Source organism: Cavia porcellus, unplaced genomic scaffold (genome assembly GCF_034190915.1).
Source record: "Cavia porcellus strain 051 isolate PalLab524CR breed Dunkin Hartley unplaced genomic scaffold, mCavPor4.1 scaffold_16, whole genome shotgun sequence".
Taxonomy (NCBI): Eukaryota; Metazoa; Chordata; class Mammalia; order Rodentia; family Caviidae; genus Cavia; species Cavia porcellus.
In genome coordinates this window covers 51,447,347-51,463,785 of record NW_026947499.1, presented here as the reverse complement: position 1 = coordinate 51,463,785, position 16,439 = coordinate 51,447,347, and the positions used below count along the sequence as shown (strand labels likewise).

Sequence of the window (16,439 nt, the reverse complement as noted above, 5' to 3'; positions counted from 1 at the left end):
CAAATTCAGCCTTCAGGGAAATTGAGGAAACACATGAAAAATTAAAAAGAAGAACAAACAAGTGGAGGCTGCTCAGAAAAATGGAATAAAATTTCCACTTCATTTTTGGTCTTTGCCAAACCCAAGAAAAAGAAATTTTTTTCCAAGTAGGAGTTAGTGAAGCATAACCTTGAAGAGACAACTAGCAGCCCATGTCTTCCCATGAGGGAGGAGTCCTCACTCAAGGAGGAAGCAGCTTGTGATCCACAAGAGGAACGGAAGCATCTCCAAGAAAAAGAGGAACTTTCCTTCCAAGGAGGAGCCAGTCAGCAGTTTACCCGGACAAGCTGCTAGCAGCAAGCACAGAGCCAAATAAAGTTCCAAAAGCCATTCCAAGATGACTGAGGTGAGGGAGGTCATCCTAATACCCTAAAACCCCAAGGTGGCGTTTTCCAACTCATGTCTTATACCCCATCATCAAAACGAGTTCACACATAATAGACACACACACACACACACACACACACGTCGATGTCCGCTCCCGGCCGGCAGGAAGGACACACGACAAAGTCTGGCAGTGGACAACCTTTTCTTTTATTTTTCTTCTCCGTACAGCCTGCCCTGGGATCGCTCCCAGCCGAAGCCTCCTTTGGTCCGCTCCCCGCGGCTCCTTCTGGGCTTCTACTTCCGGGCTTCTTCTTCCCCCCCAGGGGTGGCACCAGTATATATACAGATACAGTGTCCAATCATGTTAAAGTGAGCAAGGCAAGCTGATTGGCTAACATCATCAGTTGCCAGGCAGACTATATTGTTGAGCGGGTTGCTTACGCGGTAAGCAGGAAACTAACGTGCTCGATGGGAGGGGTAATCTACCTCAGGCTTTACTCTTTACTACAGGCCTCACGTCCGCCAAGTGAGGCGACCGGGCTCGGGGCTGCGGCTCCCAACATCTCCCCCTATTTTATTTACTTTGAATGAATGTATGCATCGCAGCCCGCCCTGGATCGAGTGCAGAGGCTTATGCCCTGTGTTGAGGCCCACCGTAGGCCCTTGGCTTGGACCCTGGTCGGCCGCCCCCGGGTCTGCCAAGGCCTTGAGACCCTCGTCCTTTTTCCAGGGCCAGGAGTGAACTGGACGGAACCTGGATGCACATAGGCATGCACTCATGCCCCTCCGTGTGATCCCCTCGGAGAGGCATCTAGATCTGGGCAGATTCTAGTAATCCAGCGGCTTTTGTGCGCCATGGGGTAGGGCCTGGCTTAGGTCGAGTCATGCTGGGGAGGCACGCTCTTACCCGTCATTGACTCACCTACCCTGCTGTGTGGTGTCATTAGGGAAGGAATGCGGAAGAACCGCCACACCTAGACCCAGTCGTAGGCCAGTCGAGCGAGCCATGCGTAAGCCTGGGGGTCATTGTGCCCATCACGGGCTGCTGCCAGGGCCGCATGGGCAACCAGGCGTACTTGACGCCAGGCCGCCGCAAGGCGCCCATTAATAAATGATGTAACCCATCGGAGCAAGAATGGTCCTACAAGTAAGAGCAGAAGCAAGGAGCACAGGGGACCTAACAATGGTAAAACATAGGGGAGCAAGCCATTCCAGGCTCCCCAAAAAGGGATTGTCCTGCAGTTCTTTTAGGGCTCATCTTGTTGTTGGGTCTGCGGTTGGCCTCTGGTGGAACAGGCCTGATCTTCAGTCGAGGGACTTGTCGCAACCTCTCTGGGACCCACAGTGGTTCTCGTCCCGATTCCTGCAGAAAAACACAAACCGCGCCTCGGTTCCAGCTAACCACCGGATCCGGGCCCATCCATTGTCATGCCATAGATAACCACGCCTTTGGAGGCAGGCCTTGGCTTACTCCCCCTTTTTGTTTTTTATTTTTTATTTTTTATTTTTGGTCTTTTTCGTTTTGTTTTTTTTTTTTTTTTTTATCGGTGCCAGGGATCGAACTCGCGATTGCCTGCTTACAAGGCAGGCGCTTATGCCGCTAAGCTAAATCCCCAGCCCCCGTTTCCTCAACCGGCATTTTTCTCAGCCTGCTCGGCAGAGTAGCCGCCCATGAAAATACCGTCCGCCCCGCAGCGCAACGTCATAGGACGGCGGTCGCGACAGAGTGGAACGGGGCGTCACTTCCTGTGCCGGCTGAGAGAAGGGAGGGTTCCCTGTAGCGGCCTCTCGGCGGGGAGCCGCTTCTGGAGAAGAGCTCCAGGGCGGAGCGGATGGCTCTCTATCTCCTCCCCGCCAGAGAGCGCTCGGGGGCCCTTTTTCCTCTCTCTGCTTTTTTCGAGCGGCACACGCACACAATTCGCGGCGCAACTCGGCATAGGAGTCAAGGCACGCATGTATCATTTCCCACAGGGGGCGAATAGCCGGCGAAATATCCCCTTCCAATTCCGCCGAAGCGAGGTCCCCGCCTAACTTCTCCCATGACGCAGGTTTAAATGCCCCGTGGGTAAAAACCAGGGAGCCACCCTATCTATCTCTGCTATGAATAGTTCTAGTGTTTTTTGACCTACCCTGAGGTCTCTAGCTTTTAAAAGCTTCCTAAGGGCCTTTACCAAGGGCCGCGCCTCCGCGCTCGGTAAATTACCCATCTCTAACCTCTAATGGCTGTAACTCACCGCGTGTGACTTAAAGAACCCGTCACCTACGCGTGAGCCTGAGGGGAGTCTAAAAGCCCTGTAGGTGCGCGCCACCCAGAGCCCAGGCTTATCCCCAACTCACCTGTCCGGCAGCACCACGCTGGAGCGTTGCACACCACCGCCGTGTCTCGGGGTTGATCAGTCCCCGTGCGGGTCACCAAATGTCGGGGTCGCTCCCGGCCGGCAGGAAGGACACACGACAAAGTCTGGCAGTGGACAACCTTTTCTTTTATTTTTCTTCTCCGTACAGCCTGCCCTGGGATCGCTCCCAGCCGAAGCCTCCTTTGGTCCGCTCCCCGCGGCTCCTTCTGGGCTTCTACTTCCGGGCTTCTTCTTCCCCCCCAGGGGTGGCACCAGTATATATACAGATACAGTGTCCAATCATGTTAAAGTGAGCAAGGCAAGCTGATTGGCTAACATCATCAGTTGCCAGGCAGACTATATTGTTGAGCGGGTTGCTTACGCGGTAAGCAGGAAACTAACGTGCTCGATGGGAGGGGTAATCTACCTCAGGCTTTACTCTTTACTACAGGCCTCACGTCCGCCAAGTGAGGCGACCGGGCTCGGGGCTGCGGCTCCCAACACACACACACACACATACACAGGATCTGCCCAGGCAACATGAGAATTCACTATAAGTAAGAATTCACTATGATTTATTCTTTTTTTTAATTTTACTTGAAAAACAATAAAAACAAGGAAAATAGAAGAAAGCCAATTTAAAAAAATAAACCAATATAAGTGATACAGGACTTCAAAACCTTACAAAACCCACAATAGTTACCATAATACCTTTTGTTGTCTTCAAAATAGCTGCAGATACTTTCAGACATAGTAAAAATCTAACAGATTGGAATAAAATAGAAAAAATAAAGCCAAAACAGTGAATTCGATAAAGTACTTCAAAACAGGCCACTAGTAAATCAAAAGTGGCTACCATACTATGTCTTGTTATATGATTTACTCTTGTACCTCAGCCTTGTCTTTTAATGCAAGACAGTTGTATGTGGTAGAGAAACTGACTCTGGCTGGAGCTGATACGGTGGTCATGATGCAGATTGAAAACTGGACGGGGAAGAGACATCAAGTAGATAGTCCTCTCCTCTGGGGGTCAGGAGTTTGATAGGAGGCAGGCATTTCCTGGGAAAACAATTCCCTCCATACATTTTAGTTATCTGGATGACAATCCCTTTTAGGTATGGGAAGATGGAAGTGTGCATTAGAGCAGAGAGTAAGGAACACACCAGAATCACAGTTAAGTAGTAATTATAGATAGGAAAGCAATAAATGTCCTGGGCACACTTTGCTTTCAAGAGTGGAAGTCCACAAGCGTTGTTGCTGGGGGAAAGTTTTAATGACAGGGTAAAGGATCTCCAGCCCAGAGCTGGGGTCAGTCGTTCTCAAGGTCTTAGAGTAGGGCTGTGTCATCTGAGGAGATACTATCTCCAGCAGTGAAATTTTAGGCAGAAGCATGCATTCTATTCAGATATCTACCGGAGTTGATAGAGGCCTGGGCTTTGCAACATTGGGTTAAAACAATGCCTTACTGGAGAGTTTGTCCTCTGGATTGAAAACCACTCAAACCAAAAATAATGGGATCAAAATCAACACACTGGTGCATGGTTGCACCAACATGGCTTTCGTTTGGGGGAGCAGTTTAGGTTCAGATGAGTCCCATGCCAGATAAACAGTTGCTGGCCTAGGAAACAATTTATAGTTCATGAGTCCTAGGACAATATGTGCCCTTGATCTGCCTTCAGCCCTTACAGAGTTGGAGTAAGATAAATTTATAAAGACAGATTAAGGCCTCCTGGGACAGAACTGTGTTGATTTATTCGTTGGTCTGGAATTTGAAAAGAATTGGTTTCAGGATACCAAATATTTGTTTCATTTAAACCAGATAATTGGGGCTCGTCAGAAACGTAAAAGTTCTGTTAAATGTCTTTTTCAAGAGCCCAACATTATATATGAATTCAGAAATGAAATGCGTGCCTTGGTTACTGCTACAAGAATATGATACCATGAATATAATAATAAGTATTTTAACAAAGCCTTGTATTGTGGTCTAGTATATGTGGAGCTGTGTGGTTTGGGTTTGTATTTTAGGTATCTGTGAGGCCAGAGATTCCCAATTGTTTTGTTTGGAGGAGACAGATTTTAGGTTTGTATATTGAGCTCCAATACTTTATAGTAATCATAAGGATGGGTCAGTTGTTGTTCAGGGGATCCAGTGCTAAGATAGCTACCTAAAGTTTAGCCAAGTGTGTTGTTCTTGGGTCCTGTTCTTTGTTGAAGACATCCTGGCTAAGGATGACAGACATAATGATATAGGGGAATGAAACTCTCAGCCTACTATACGTCTGGTATGAGTCCATGTTCTCTAAAATCAAAGAATGCATTTTAGGAACAATAGAGGTTGAGAGCAGAATATATTTATTGAGAGAAAGAAAGCTTCTGTCTGAGAGAGAGACAGAAGGGGTCCCAAACAGGTTGTCACAGACACTGTCTTTTTAGATACTTTTATAGAGCAAAACCACAAGATGGGTCCAAGGTGGGGAAAGGCATGGGAACTCACCAAGGTGGGCATCAGGCGGGACAGAACTGTGGTCAACCAATAAGATTAATTGCTCAGGTAAAGTTGATTAAATCGGGGACAAATGGGAAGCGAGTCATGTAGAAAGTGGGCAGGCTTAAGGAGTAGGGACTCTTCCCATAGGGGAATAGGATAATGACTTCTGGCTTTCTCAGGGTAATAGAGATCTATTTAGAATATCAGTCCTTGGGATGTGAGTGCATTTGTTTGATCTTTTGTCTCAAGGCCTGGCCCACAGCAGGAGATGTCTGTCTGCCCCACAGTTGGAGGGTATCTGAGCTTTTGCAATGGCTCCTTTGAGGGCCTACCCCTGTCCGACTGCCTATAATATCTCTACCTAACTCAGCTGCCTGTAACAATAACATGCCATTAAGCTCCCTCTGGTCTAATGTTTAGCAATGACACTATCATTTACTCAGTTAATTCCAAGGGGCTGTATGGGAAATGGTGTTCTGCTCAAGCACCTGGGCACCTGGCAAGGGACTGAGGACAAGGGAAGCCACACATTCCAGGGACCAGACTTGGCTGCATCCTATCAATGGAAGGTGTTGGTCGCCATGCAGTATCTGAGGGATACTGAGGCCCAAATCATAGGAGACAGCTGGATATGGAGGGCTACAGATCCAGGATCTATGACAACCTCTATTTCCATAAGAGCCCATTAGATAGCCATCATTTGTTGTTTTGGCAACAGAGTCTTTGGCAACCTGCTTGGGACCCCTTCTGTCTCTCTCTCTCAGACTGAAGCAAAGAAATGTTTAGTTCAGGAGCTCAGGGACAACTGGTAGCCACTACAAGTGTTTTGGAGACTTCAAGAGGCCTGAGAAGAGGCTGCCAAAGTGTTTGTGTTGAAGGAAGTTTTGGGTTTGCTTGTTTCTTTGTTTGTTTTAGATGATACTAGGAGTGCTTGTTGATTTTAATTTTTTTTGAGGTGGGATCTCACTACATAGTTCAGTTTGATTTTAATTTTAAAAAGCTTAAAATATAAACTATGTTGCCATCGGAACCCTAAAAGATATTGGACATCTATGTCCTCAATGAATGTGTCAAATGAATCTCCTTGGAAAGAGGTTGTTGCCAAAGTAATGTAGACCTGCGTTTGTAAGGAAGACAGAAGGCGCTGAGGTCTCACCCATAGTGATTGTGTTTGATGACAAAGTTGTTGAGATCCCGGTGGGTATCCTGGAACAGCATTCTGTGTCCCTTTGAAGGAAGATGCAAACAGCATCTGAGACACTGTTAAAACAGGTGTTGAACAGAACACATTGAACAATCTTCTTTTATTTTAAAGAGATTAAGACAAAACAGTACATAACAAAGCAGATCAGAACAGTACAATGTGAGCTACACAGAATTTCACTAGAAGACAACCCGTAATTAACAGTAACTACCACAATGTCTTTCTTTGAAATAGTTGAGTATAACTTCATATACAATAGTATCAAACATAACAAAATAGTATAAAAACATTCAAGAGAATGAGTATCACAAGGCATTCAAAACCAAAAAAAAAAAAAAAAAAAAAAAAAAACCAAATAACAGAAAACAAACAATGGCTACTGTATTATCTCATTTTCCATAGAAAATTTGTTTATACTTTCAAACATAATACAATCCAATAAGGTACAACATGATAGAGCCAATGGAAACAGAAGAGCAAGAGCATGGTAGGACTTCAGAGTAAGATGATATTATGCCAGTGCTGGCTATTATAATGACTTGTTTCCCTCAAATTAGCTGTTTATACCATCACAGTTAATAAAATCAAACAAACAAGGACAAACTCATTACAGCTAACCAATGCGATCATTATAAGGTTTCAAAACAATGTAATGAGAAATCATGATTATCATAAACTCTTATGTACTCTTACTATTTCTTACACTAGGGAGACTATATGGTATTTATACATGTGAGTTTATTTCACTTATGAGTATGGTCTCAAGTTGCTCCCATTTATTAGTAAATATCTCAATATGATCATTCTTTATAGCTAAGTAGTACTCCATTGTATAAAAATACCACAACTTTTTTATCCATTCCTCACTTGATGGATACTTAGGTTGTTTCCAAAATCTGGTTATTACAAATTGTGCTGCTATAAACATGGGTGTACATATATCACTGTGGTATGATATTTTCAGTTCTTCTGGGAATATGCCCAGAAGTGGAATAGCTGGGTCAAATGGGGCTTCCAATCCCAGGTTTCTGAGGAATCTCCAGACTGACCTCCACAGTGATTGCACCAGTCCACACTCCCACCAACAGTACAGGAGAGTTCCTTTTTCCCCACAACTTCTCCAGCATTTGTTGTTGGTAGTTTTCTTGATCTGGCCATTTTTTATGGAGTGAGATGGACTCTCAGTTGGTTTTAATTTGCATTTCTCTAATGAGTAGTGATGATGGACATTTTTTCATGTATTTATTTGCCATTTGTATTTCTTCATCTGAGAACTGTGTGTTCATCTCAGATGCCCATTTTTGGATTGAGTCTTTGAATTCTGGGGGTCTGATTTTTTAAATTCTTTGATTTAGTCAGAAGACCTTTGTCTGAGGGACAGTTCACTAAGATTTTTTCTTAGTTTGTGGGTTTCCTTTTCACTGTGCTGGAGATTTCTTTTGAAACGCAGAAACATTTTAATAAAACGTGATCCCAGTTACTGATTCTGGGAAGTAGTTCCCGTGTGGTTTGATTTCTGTTCATGAATTCTCTACCTACCCCAATGTCTTCAAGATGTTTACCTACTTTGTCTTCAAACAGATTTAGTGTTTCGGTTTTAATGTTTCAGATCTTTGATCCATTTAGATTTTAGTTTAGTACATGGTGATAGGCATGGGTCTAATTTTATTTTTTGGCATATGGAGAGCTAGTTTTTCCAGCACCATTTGTTAAAGAGACTGTCATTTTTCCAGGGAACATGTTTGGCCCCTTTATCAAAGATAAGGTGGTTGAGTGTGTTGGTAGTTGTGTTTGTATCTTCTAGTCTATTCCATTGATCTTCAGATCTGCTTTTATTCCAGTACCATGTTGATTTTATTACAGTAGCTTTGTAGTATAATTTCAAGTCAGAGATTATGATGCCTCCTGCCTTGCCTTTGCTGCCTAGAATTGCCTTTGCTCTTCTAGGTCTCTTCTGGTTCCAAAGGAATTTTGGGAGTGATTTCTCTAGGTCTATGAGGTATGTTGATGGTATTTTCTTTGGGATTGCATTGAATCTGTATAACAATTTTGGGAGGATGGCCATTTTCACAATATTTATTCTCCCTATCCATGAACAAGGGATGTCTTTCCATTTTATGAGATTATCTTCAATTTCTTTTTTCAGGGTATTATAGTTTTCCCTGTGTAGATCTTTTACTTCTTTTGTGAGATTAATTCCTAAGTATTTCATTTTTTTGAATGCTAGTGTGAAGGGTGTGGCTTCCCTTAACTGTAATTTTGTTGTTAGTGTATAGAAATGCTATTGATTTTTGAACATTGATTTTGTACCCAGCTACATTGCTGAACTTATTTGTTATATCTAGGAGTCTTTCAATGGAGTTTTGGAGGTCTTCTATGTAGAGTAACATGTTATCTGCTAATAATGATAATTTAACTTCTTCTTATCCATCTTTACCTCTTTTATTTCTCTCTCTTGTCTAATTGCTCTGGCTAATATTTCCAGTATTATATTGAATGGGAGCAGTGATAAGGGACATCCTTGTCTTTTGCCTGATTTTAAGGTAAAGGCCTTCAGTGTTTGGCCATTTAATATGATGCGGGCTGTTGGTGTGTCATAGATGGCCTTAATCATATTGAGGTAAAGACCACCTATTCCAATTTTCTGTAAGGTTCTTATCATGAATGAGTGTTGGACCTTGTCAAAAGCTTTTTCTGCATGTATTGAAATGATCACGTGATTCTTACTTTTGGCTTTATTGATATGGTGGATTACATTTATTGATTTACGTATGTTGAACCATCCCTGCATGCCTGGGATGAATCCCACTTGGTCATGGTGTATAATCTTCTTGATGATTTGCTGCATCCTATTTGCCAGTATTTTATTGAGGACTTTTGCATCTGTGTTCATTGAGATTGGCCTGTAGTTCTCTTTTTTAGTTGGATCTTTCTCAGGTTTTGGTACTACAGTTATATTTGCTTGCAGGAATGACTTAGAAAGAATTGCTTCTCTTTCAATTTCATTGAAGAATTTGAGAAGTGTCGGCATTAAGTCTTCTTTGAATTTCCTGTAAAATTCCACAAGGAATCCGTCTGGGCCTGGGCTCTTCTTTTTACGTAAGGACTTAATTACATTTTCAATTTCATTGCTAGAAATTGTGTTATTCAGCAGTTTTACATCTTCTTGACCCAGCGTTGGTACTTCATGTGTTTCTAGGAATCTGTCCATTTCTCCTGTGATATCAAACCTATGGGAGTAGAGGTTTTTGAAATAGGTGTTGATGATCTTCTGTATTTCCACAGAGTCTATCGTGATTTTGCCTTTTTCGTTCCTTATTGCATGAATTTGAGCTTTTTCTTTCCTTTTTTTAAATTAGATTGGCTAGGGGCTTATCAATTTTATTTATTCTTTCAAAGAACCAACTTTTTGATTCATTGATTCTTTGAATTGTTTTATTAGTCTCTATTGCATTAATTTCTGCTCTGATTTTTATAATCTCTTCTTTTGGCTTTAGACTTGACTTGCTCTTCTTTTTCTAGATGTTTGAGGTGTAGCATCAGGTTGTTTATCTGTATTTGTTCTGTTTTCCTGATGTGGGAACTCAGTGCAATAAATTTTCCTCTGAGGACTGCTTTCATTGCATCCCGCAAATTCTGGTAAGTTGTATTTGTATTTTCATTTGCTCATAGGTATTGTTTAATTTCTTCTTTAATTTTCCCTGTGACCCACTGATTGATCAAGAGTGTCTTATTCAATTTCTCTGTGTTTGAAGGGTTTTTCCAGTTACTTTTATCATTAATTTCTAGTTTCATGGCACTATGATCTGATAAGATGCATGGGATAATTTCAACTCTGCATTTATTTAAATATGTTGTATGAGTTAGTATGTGGTCTGTTTTAGAGAGTGACCCATGTACTGCTGAGAAGAATGTATATTCTGATGTTGTTGGATGGGACACTCTGTATATGTCTATCAAATCCATTTGTTCACAGATGTGATTCAGTTCCATTATTTCTTTGCTGATTTTCTGTCTGGTTGATCTGTCCCTTGGTGTCAATATGTGTTAAGGTCTCCTGTTGTAACTGTGGTATTTTTATGTGATTTTTCATTTCTATTAATACTTGTTTTGTATAACTGGGTGCTCTGGAATTTGGTGCATATATTTTTTTTTAATTATTATCTCTTCCTCTTGAAGTTTTCCCCTAACTAGTATGTAATGACCTTCTTTATCTCTTAGGATCATTCTTGGTTTGAAGTTCACATTGCCTGCAAACAGGATAGCTACCTCGCTTTTTGGGGGGGTTCCTGTTGCATGTAGTATTGTTTTCCATCCTTTGACTTTCAGTCTGTGAGTTTCTTTTTGGGTTAGATGGGTTTCTTGTAGACAGAATATGGTTGGATATTGTTTCTTGACCCATTCTGCCAGTCTGTTTCTTTTAATTGGTGAATTGAGACCATTTACATTAATGGTTATAACTGTTATATGTTGTCTTATTGTTGACATGTTATCTTTCTGCTGTTGCATCTTTATCTTTCTGTTCTGTTTAATTGTCTGCTTTGCTTAGTGGTTTTTTCCTAAGTGTATCTAAACTGTCTTTCAGTATTCTTTGCAGGATTGGCTTGGTGATCATGAAGTTCTTCAGCTGTTCTTTGTCATGGAAGTATCTTATTTCTCCATCCATTTTGAAGGACAGTTTTGCAGGGTACATCAGTCTAGTTTAGAAATCATTTTCCTTTAGGATCTGAAATACTTCACTTCATGTTCTTCTTGACTTCATTGTTTTTGTTAAGAGGTCTGCATGATTCTGATTTCCTTTATAGCTGATCTGTCTCTTCTCTCTAACAGCTTTTAATATTCTATTTTTATGTTGGATTTCTGGAATGGTGATTATTATATGTTTGGGTGTAGTTTTGTTTTGGTTATGGCTGTCTGGACTTCTATATGCTTCACTAATCCATATGTCAATTTCCATTTTCATGTTTGGGAAATTTTCAGTTATTACTTCTGTGAATAGCCTTTTGATATCATTTGTATTGTCCCCTTTTTTTCATTTATCCCTATCAATCTTATGTTGTTTTTTCTTTGTCATTTTGCAGCTGTTAGATTGTTATTTCCTGATTCCTGGTTATTTTTAAGAGATCTTTCCTTTCTTGTTCACTAACTACAATCTTGTCTTCGAGATCTGAAATTCTATCTTCACTTTCGTTGAGGTGGTTTTTACAACTTTCAAAGGAATTTTTGATTTCCTGTATATTTCTTTGAATCTGCTTTATGTATTCTGTTTGTTTCTTATATTGTTCATCCAGGGATTCTATCTTTTTTTTGTTGTTGTTGTTCCTCTAATTTTTTAACTGTGTCTTCTTTAGATATGTTCAGCATCTCTTTCATTACTTTTATCATTTCTTCTTTTACCTTGGAGATTTTTTTCTGGTTTGAATTCCTTTAAAGCTTCCCAGAGTTGCTTCTCTATTTTAGTTAGTATTATTTCAGGTATTTCAGGCATATGGCATGTATTTTCTTCTATGTACATGGCTCCTAGGCTTTCTTGGGATGGACTGGATGTTTGAGATTGTGTTTTTGGTCTTTCGTTTTGTCATTGTCCTGTATTTCCATGTTTCAAATGTTCCAAAGCTTCCCCTGGGCATGTTGGAAATTGTCTCCTATGTCCTGGGCTCCTGGGACTCCTCTGGTAGCATAGCTCCCTTGTTGCACTGCGAAGCCCCCAGATTAAAAGAAGGTTACCAAGGGAGGCTCAGACAGGCCTAGAGCCTCCTCAAGCTGTGCAGCTCACCCCTCCGGCAGCAAAGCTCCCCAGGCTGAAAGAAGGCCACCAGACAAGGTCCAGGCAGGCCCAAATCCTGCCAAGCCCAATCTAATGTGGCTGCAAGCCGGGTGGGTTCCCAACCACCCAGAGCAAGGATCTCACACTCTCCTGGGGACTGGATGTTGTGCAGGCATCCAGCTCCTCGGTGGCAAAGCTCCCGGGGCTGAAAGAAGGTCACCTGTGTGGCCTAGATAGGCCCCAAATCTTCTCCACAGTGCAGCTCCCTCTGCCAGACAGCAGCAGCAGCTGCAGCGATGGTCACATTCAAGGTCCAAGCAGGCCTCTACAGGGCAGCTCCCTCCTCCCAACGCTGGCTGGGGTAGCGGCGCACCTCAGACTGAACACTGAATAATCTTTAAAAGTAAAATATTTACCAGTCAGCCGGGCGTGGTAGCTCACGCCTGTAATCCCAGCACTGGGAGGCTGAGGTGGGAGGATCATTACGAATTCGAGACCAGCCTGGGCTACAAAGTGAGCTCAAGGCCAGCCTGAACTGCATAGTGAGACCCTGTCTCAAAAAAAAGACAAAAAAAAAAAAAGTATTTACCAGTCGCTAGTTGACGAGAATAAATAATTTCAATAATATTAAGTATCGAGTTAGAGGTCCTTCATCGGTAAGAATGCAGCATTAGGGCTGTAGGAATTCATCAGAAGGTGCCTTTTATTTTTCCCAGATTGGAGAATAAGCGAAATTGAACTGTCAAAGGGAGTAGCAGTGGGGATAATCACACCTTTATTACTTCGGTTTAATATAATGTTTTAATCCCTGATGGCCTATTTCAGTATTTATTGAGCCAATTACTATTTTAACTGGTGATTTACAGGGTCTCATTCTATCTATCCAATTTGTAAGTGCTAAAGACCCACTTTAGCTTTAATTTAATTTATTATGTCAGAACATCTACGCCCAATATAAAATATTTTATAGTAATGCGTACTATGGCTTTGTAAAATTTCAGTAAGGCTATAGGTAAAGAGAAGCATTTTTTTCTCTTTCATATTTAGTTACCTATGTTTAAGATTATAGCTAGGGATGTAGCTCAGTGGCACAGTGCCTGCTTCACGAGGCCCTGAGTTCAACTCCTGATACCATAATAAATAAATAACTAATATTATAGAAGTCACATATTGAAATGTAGTGAGATTCCCAGATATAACTATAATTGGAGCCCTACTACTGTAGTTTGGATTGGGACTGTCCCCCAAAGGACCATGTGTGGTCAGAAACCTGAGGGGCTGTGTTGGGAGGTAACAGAAGTATAAGAGGTGAAACATAACAAGAGGATGCTAGGTCACTGGAGAGGTGTTTGATTTGGGGATCTAGGCCCTTCCTGTCTCTCTGTTTTCCTGGCTACCATAAGATAAACAACCCTGCTCCACATGTACCACCCCGGGCCCTAAAGCAACAGACTGACTGATCATACAGTGAAGCCTCTGAAACCATGAACCAAAATAAACCTTTCCTCTTCAGGAAAGGAAAATTGATTAGATCGAGGAGCATTTTATTACAGTAACAGATAACTAAAAGCCTGTGAAGTTTTGTCATTAAAGTTTTCAGCAGATATTAAAGTTAAGTTAGAACCTATGTTAGAGAGGCAAAAATCCAATATAGATCATTTTTCTATGCATACTTTATGCTACAAATTAGTATATAAAATCTGAATTTCCAATTTGATCAAATTATGGAAATTTGTTTTAATTTAGTTACCTATTGTATATAAATATACGATTTATTTTGTATTTGTATTAAGATAGTATTGCATATATTTGTATTTAGTTTATCTAGCTACTTTTTACTCTCTCTCTCTCCTTGTGTCTAGGGGTTTATTTCTTAGTAAGTAATCAAGGGTACATGAGATTTAAAGTTTCCTTTAAAGTTTCTTGTACTGAACTGAACACGCTCTGTTCTCCCTTTCTTTTAGTTTTCTTTCTTTCTCTTTTTCTTTCCCTCTCCCTCTTCTTTTTCATTCTTTCATTCTTTCTTTCGGCCTCTAGCTGCTCCTAGCTGTGGGGGCGGTGGGTCTTTTTTTGGCCAGTGAAAGGGAAAGAGAGTGCTCAGAGGCCCAGGTCTTTGGGAGAGCCCCACCACCACCACCACCACCAATACCACAGAATAAGCCAGTCCTTCGCTTCCTTTTTCAAAAGCAAAACCTTTAAAATGGCTTATATTTCTAGGCAGCCAGCAGTGCTGAGCAATCGGCCCCTGTTGTAAGCAGCATTCTCCACTCACAGTTCCAACTGACCCCTTTCTAGGCAGCTGCCTCCCCATGTAGGGTCCCAACCAACATCATAGGATCAAGGTACAAGGCAGACAGAAGGCGGGAAAGCAGAAACACCAGATCACCGAGACCCACGGCACAGGTTCCTGCAGGGTGCCAGCATCTGCCCCATAAAGAGGCACCCTTCTTGTCAGGCTGGTGAGTCTAGGGATCTCCTGCCATCCCACTCCTGGCTATGCTGATAGTGTGAGTCTGTGCCTCCCTGCCGAGCCTCATTCTGGCCTAGTATCTGCCCTGAAGTCCTTTTCAGGAAGTTACCCTTCCTACCTCTAGGTAACAAGCCTCTCTCACCAGGCAGAGCCTTCAGACTAGAATCCATTTTAGCCAGGGGTGGTGGCACACACCTGTAATCCCAGCACTCTGGAAGGTTGAGGCAGAAGAATCACAAGCTAAACCCAGCACAAGCTTAGTAATTGAGTGAGAATGTGTCTCAAATTTTTTTTAAAAAATTTAAAATATAAATAAAAGGCTGAGGATATAGTTCAGTGCAAATGGCCTGCGTTCAATCTTCAATACAGAGTGGGAAGGGGATGATAGTCAATTTTATTCGGAGCAATGGTTCTGTTGGCGAATCCATAGCAGTCTTTTTTCTTGATCCTGGCTGTACCTCTGGCTTGATGGGTCCCAAGAGCCACTTGGACTTTCTAAAACCGACCTAATGTGGGGAGTTTTGGTCACCAAGAACAGTGCAGGCACAACGCAGCCACCAGAGAGCCCTCTGGGCCAGCTAGTGAACTAAACTCTATCTGAAGGCATCTGGTGCATCTCACGGTCTTGAAGTCTCTCTCTGGAGAGTGACTAAAAATTGCAACCCTCCCCTGTCACAGCTTTTGTATCTGGTAAAAATGGTGCCAAGACAATATAAATTACAGAAATTCACTACAAAACATTAGTATTTTGGATCTCTGTTGCATGCAGACAAATCTTACCTAAAATAATATACAGATTTCCTGGTTCTAGCTCTGGAAATCAGAATATAGTAGGCCTATAGCAAAGTCCAAGTATAGTTTTTGTTTGTTTGATTAATTGGTTGCTTGTTTGTTAAAGCTTTGCAGTAATTTATTTTGCTGTTCAGAAAGTCTGGGGAACAATAGAATTGCAAATCGTCCAACAAAGCACTAGCAGAAAAGGTCTCAAGCAGTAAGTGGAAACTAATGAGACAAAGGTTAGGGAGAAAGACTGTCCAAGCCAGAGTCAGTGAGAAACAACGCGGCAATGTGAGGAAGACTCTCCACTGTTTAGCACTCCTGGCACAAGGAAAAAAATGCATAGAGAGGTCAAAGGGGAACTTGGGAAAATACAGAGAAAACCCATATTAGGGAGGGCCTGAGAAACTAGGAAAAGCTTAGACTTTATACACATTGTGCAAATTATTTAAGGGTTTGAAGTAAAACAGTCACCCCAATTTTTTAGGCTTTTGTTTTTGATTTACAGTATTATATCTTAGAACATAATCTCCCCCAAACATTTCTCTTTATATGTTTACATACATTTTTACAAATGTATTTGTGCTGTACATCTTGTTTTGTTTCTTTCGTACCAGGGCTTGAACCTAGGAGTACTCTTCTACTCCTGAGCTACATCTCCTACCTTTTAAATTTGATTTAATTTAGCTTAATTTAATTCTACTTATTTATTCATTCATTCATTCATTCATTTTTGCAACAGGGTTTGGCTGCCCAGACTGGCCTTGAGCTTGCAATCCGCCTGCTTCACCCTCTTAAGTAGCTGGGATTAGGAGCATATCCCCACTGTTTCTCACTCCCTTGTTCTTTAGTAACAATAAATACTCTTCTAAAATATCATTTTGAATGACTAGATGCCATCTCATTTTATGAATTTATCATTTTCTTTTCAAGCAGTCTCATCATCCTGGCTTCATTTCGTTTCACTGTAGCTAACCTGCAAATAAATACATTTCCAAAACGTCCTGCCCTGTCCTCTGGGTTGGGTTGGC

At 41.8% G+C, this 16,439-nt stretch overlaps 1 long non-coding RNA gene across 1 annotated transcript; it reads right to left on the bottom strand.

Annotated features, from left to right (window-relative positions):
* Positions 1-551: 551 nt before the first annotated feature.
* Positions 552-2,803, bottom strand: LOC134470738 (uncharacterized). Its single transcript, XR_010039880.1, has 2 exons — positions 2,704-2,803; positions 552-1,729 (listed from the first exon to the last, which is right to left on the bottom strand). It is a non-coding gene; the product is annotated as an uncharacterized LOC134470738 (long non-coding RNA).
* Between the last annotated feature and the right edge of the window lie 13,636 nt (positions 2,804-16,439).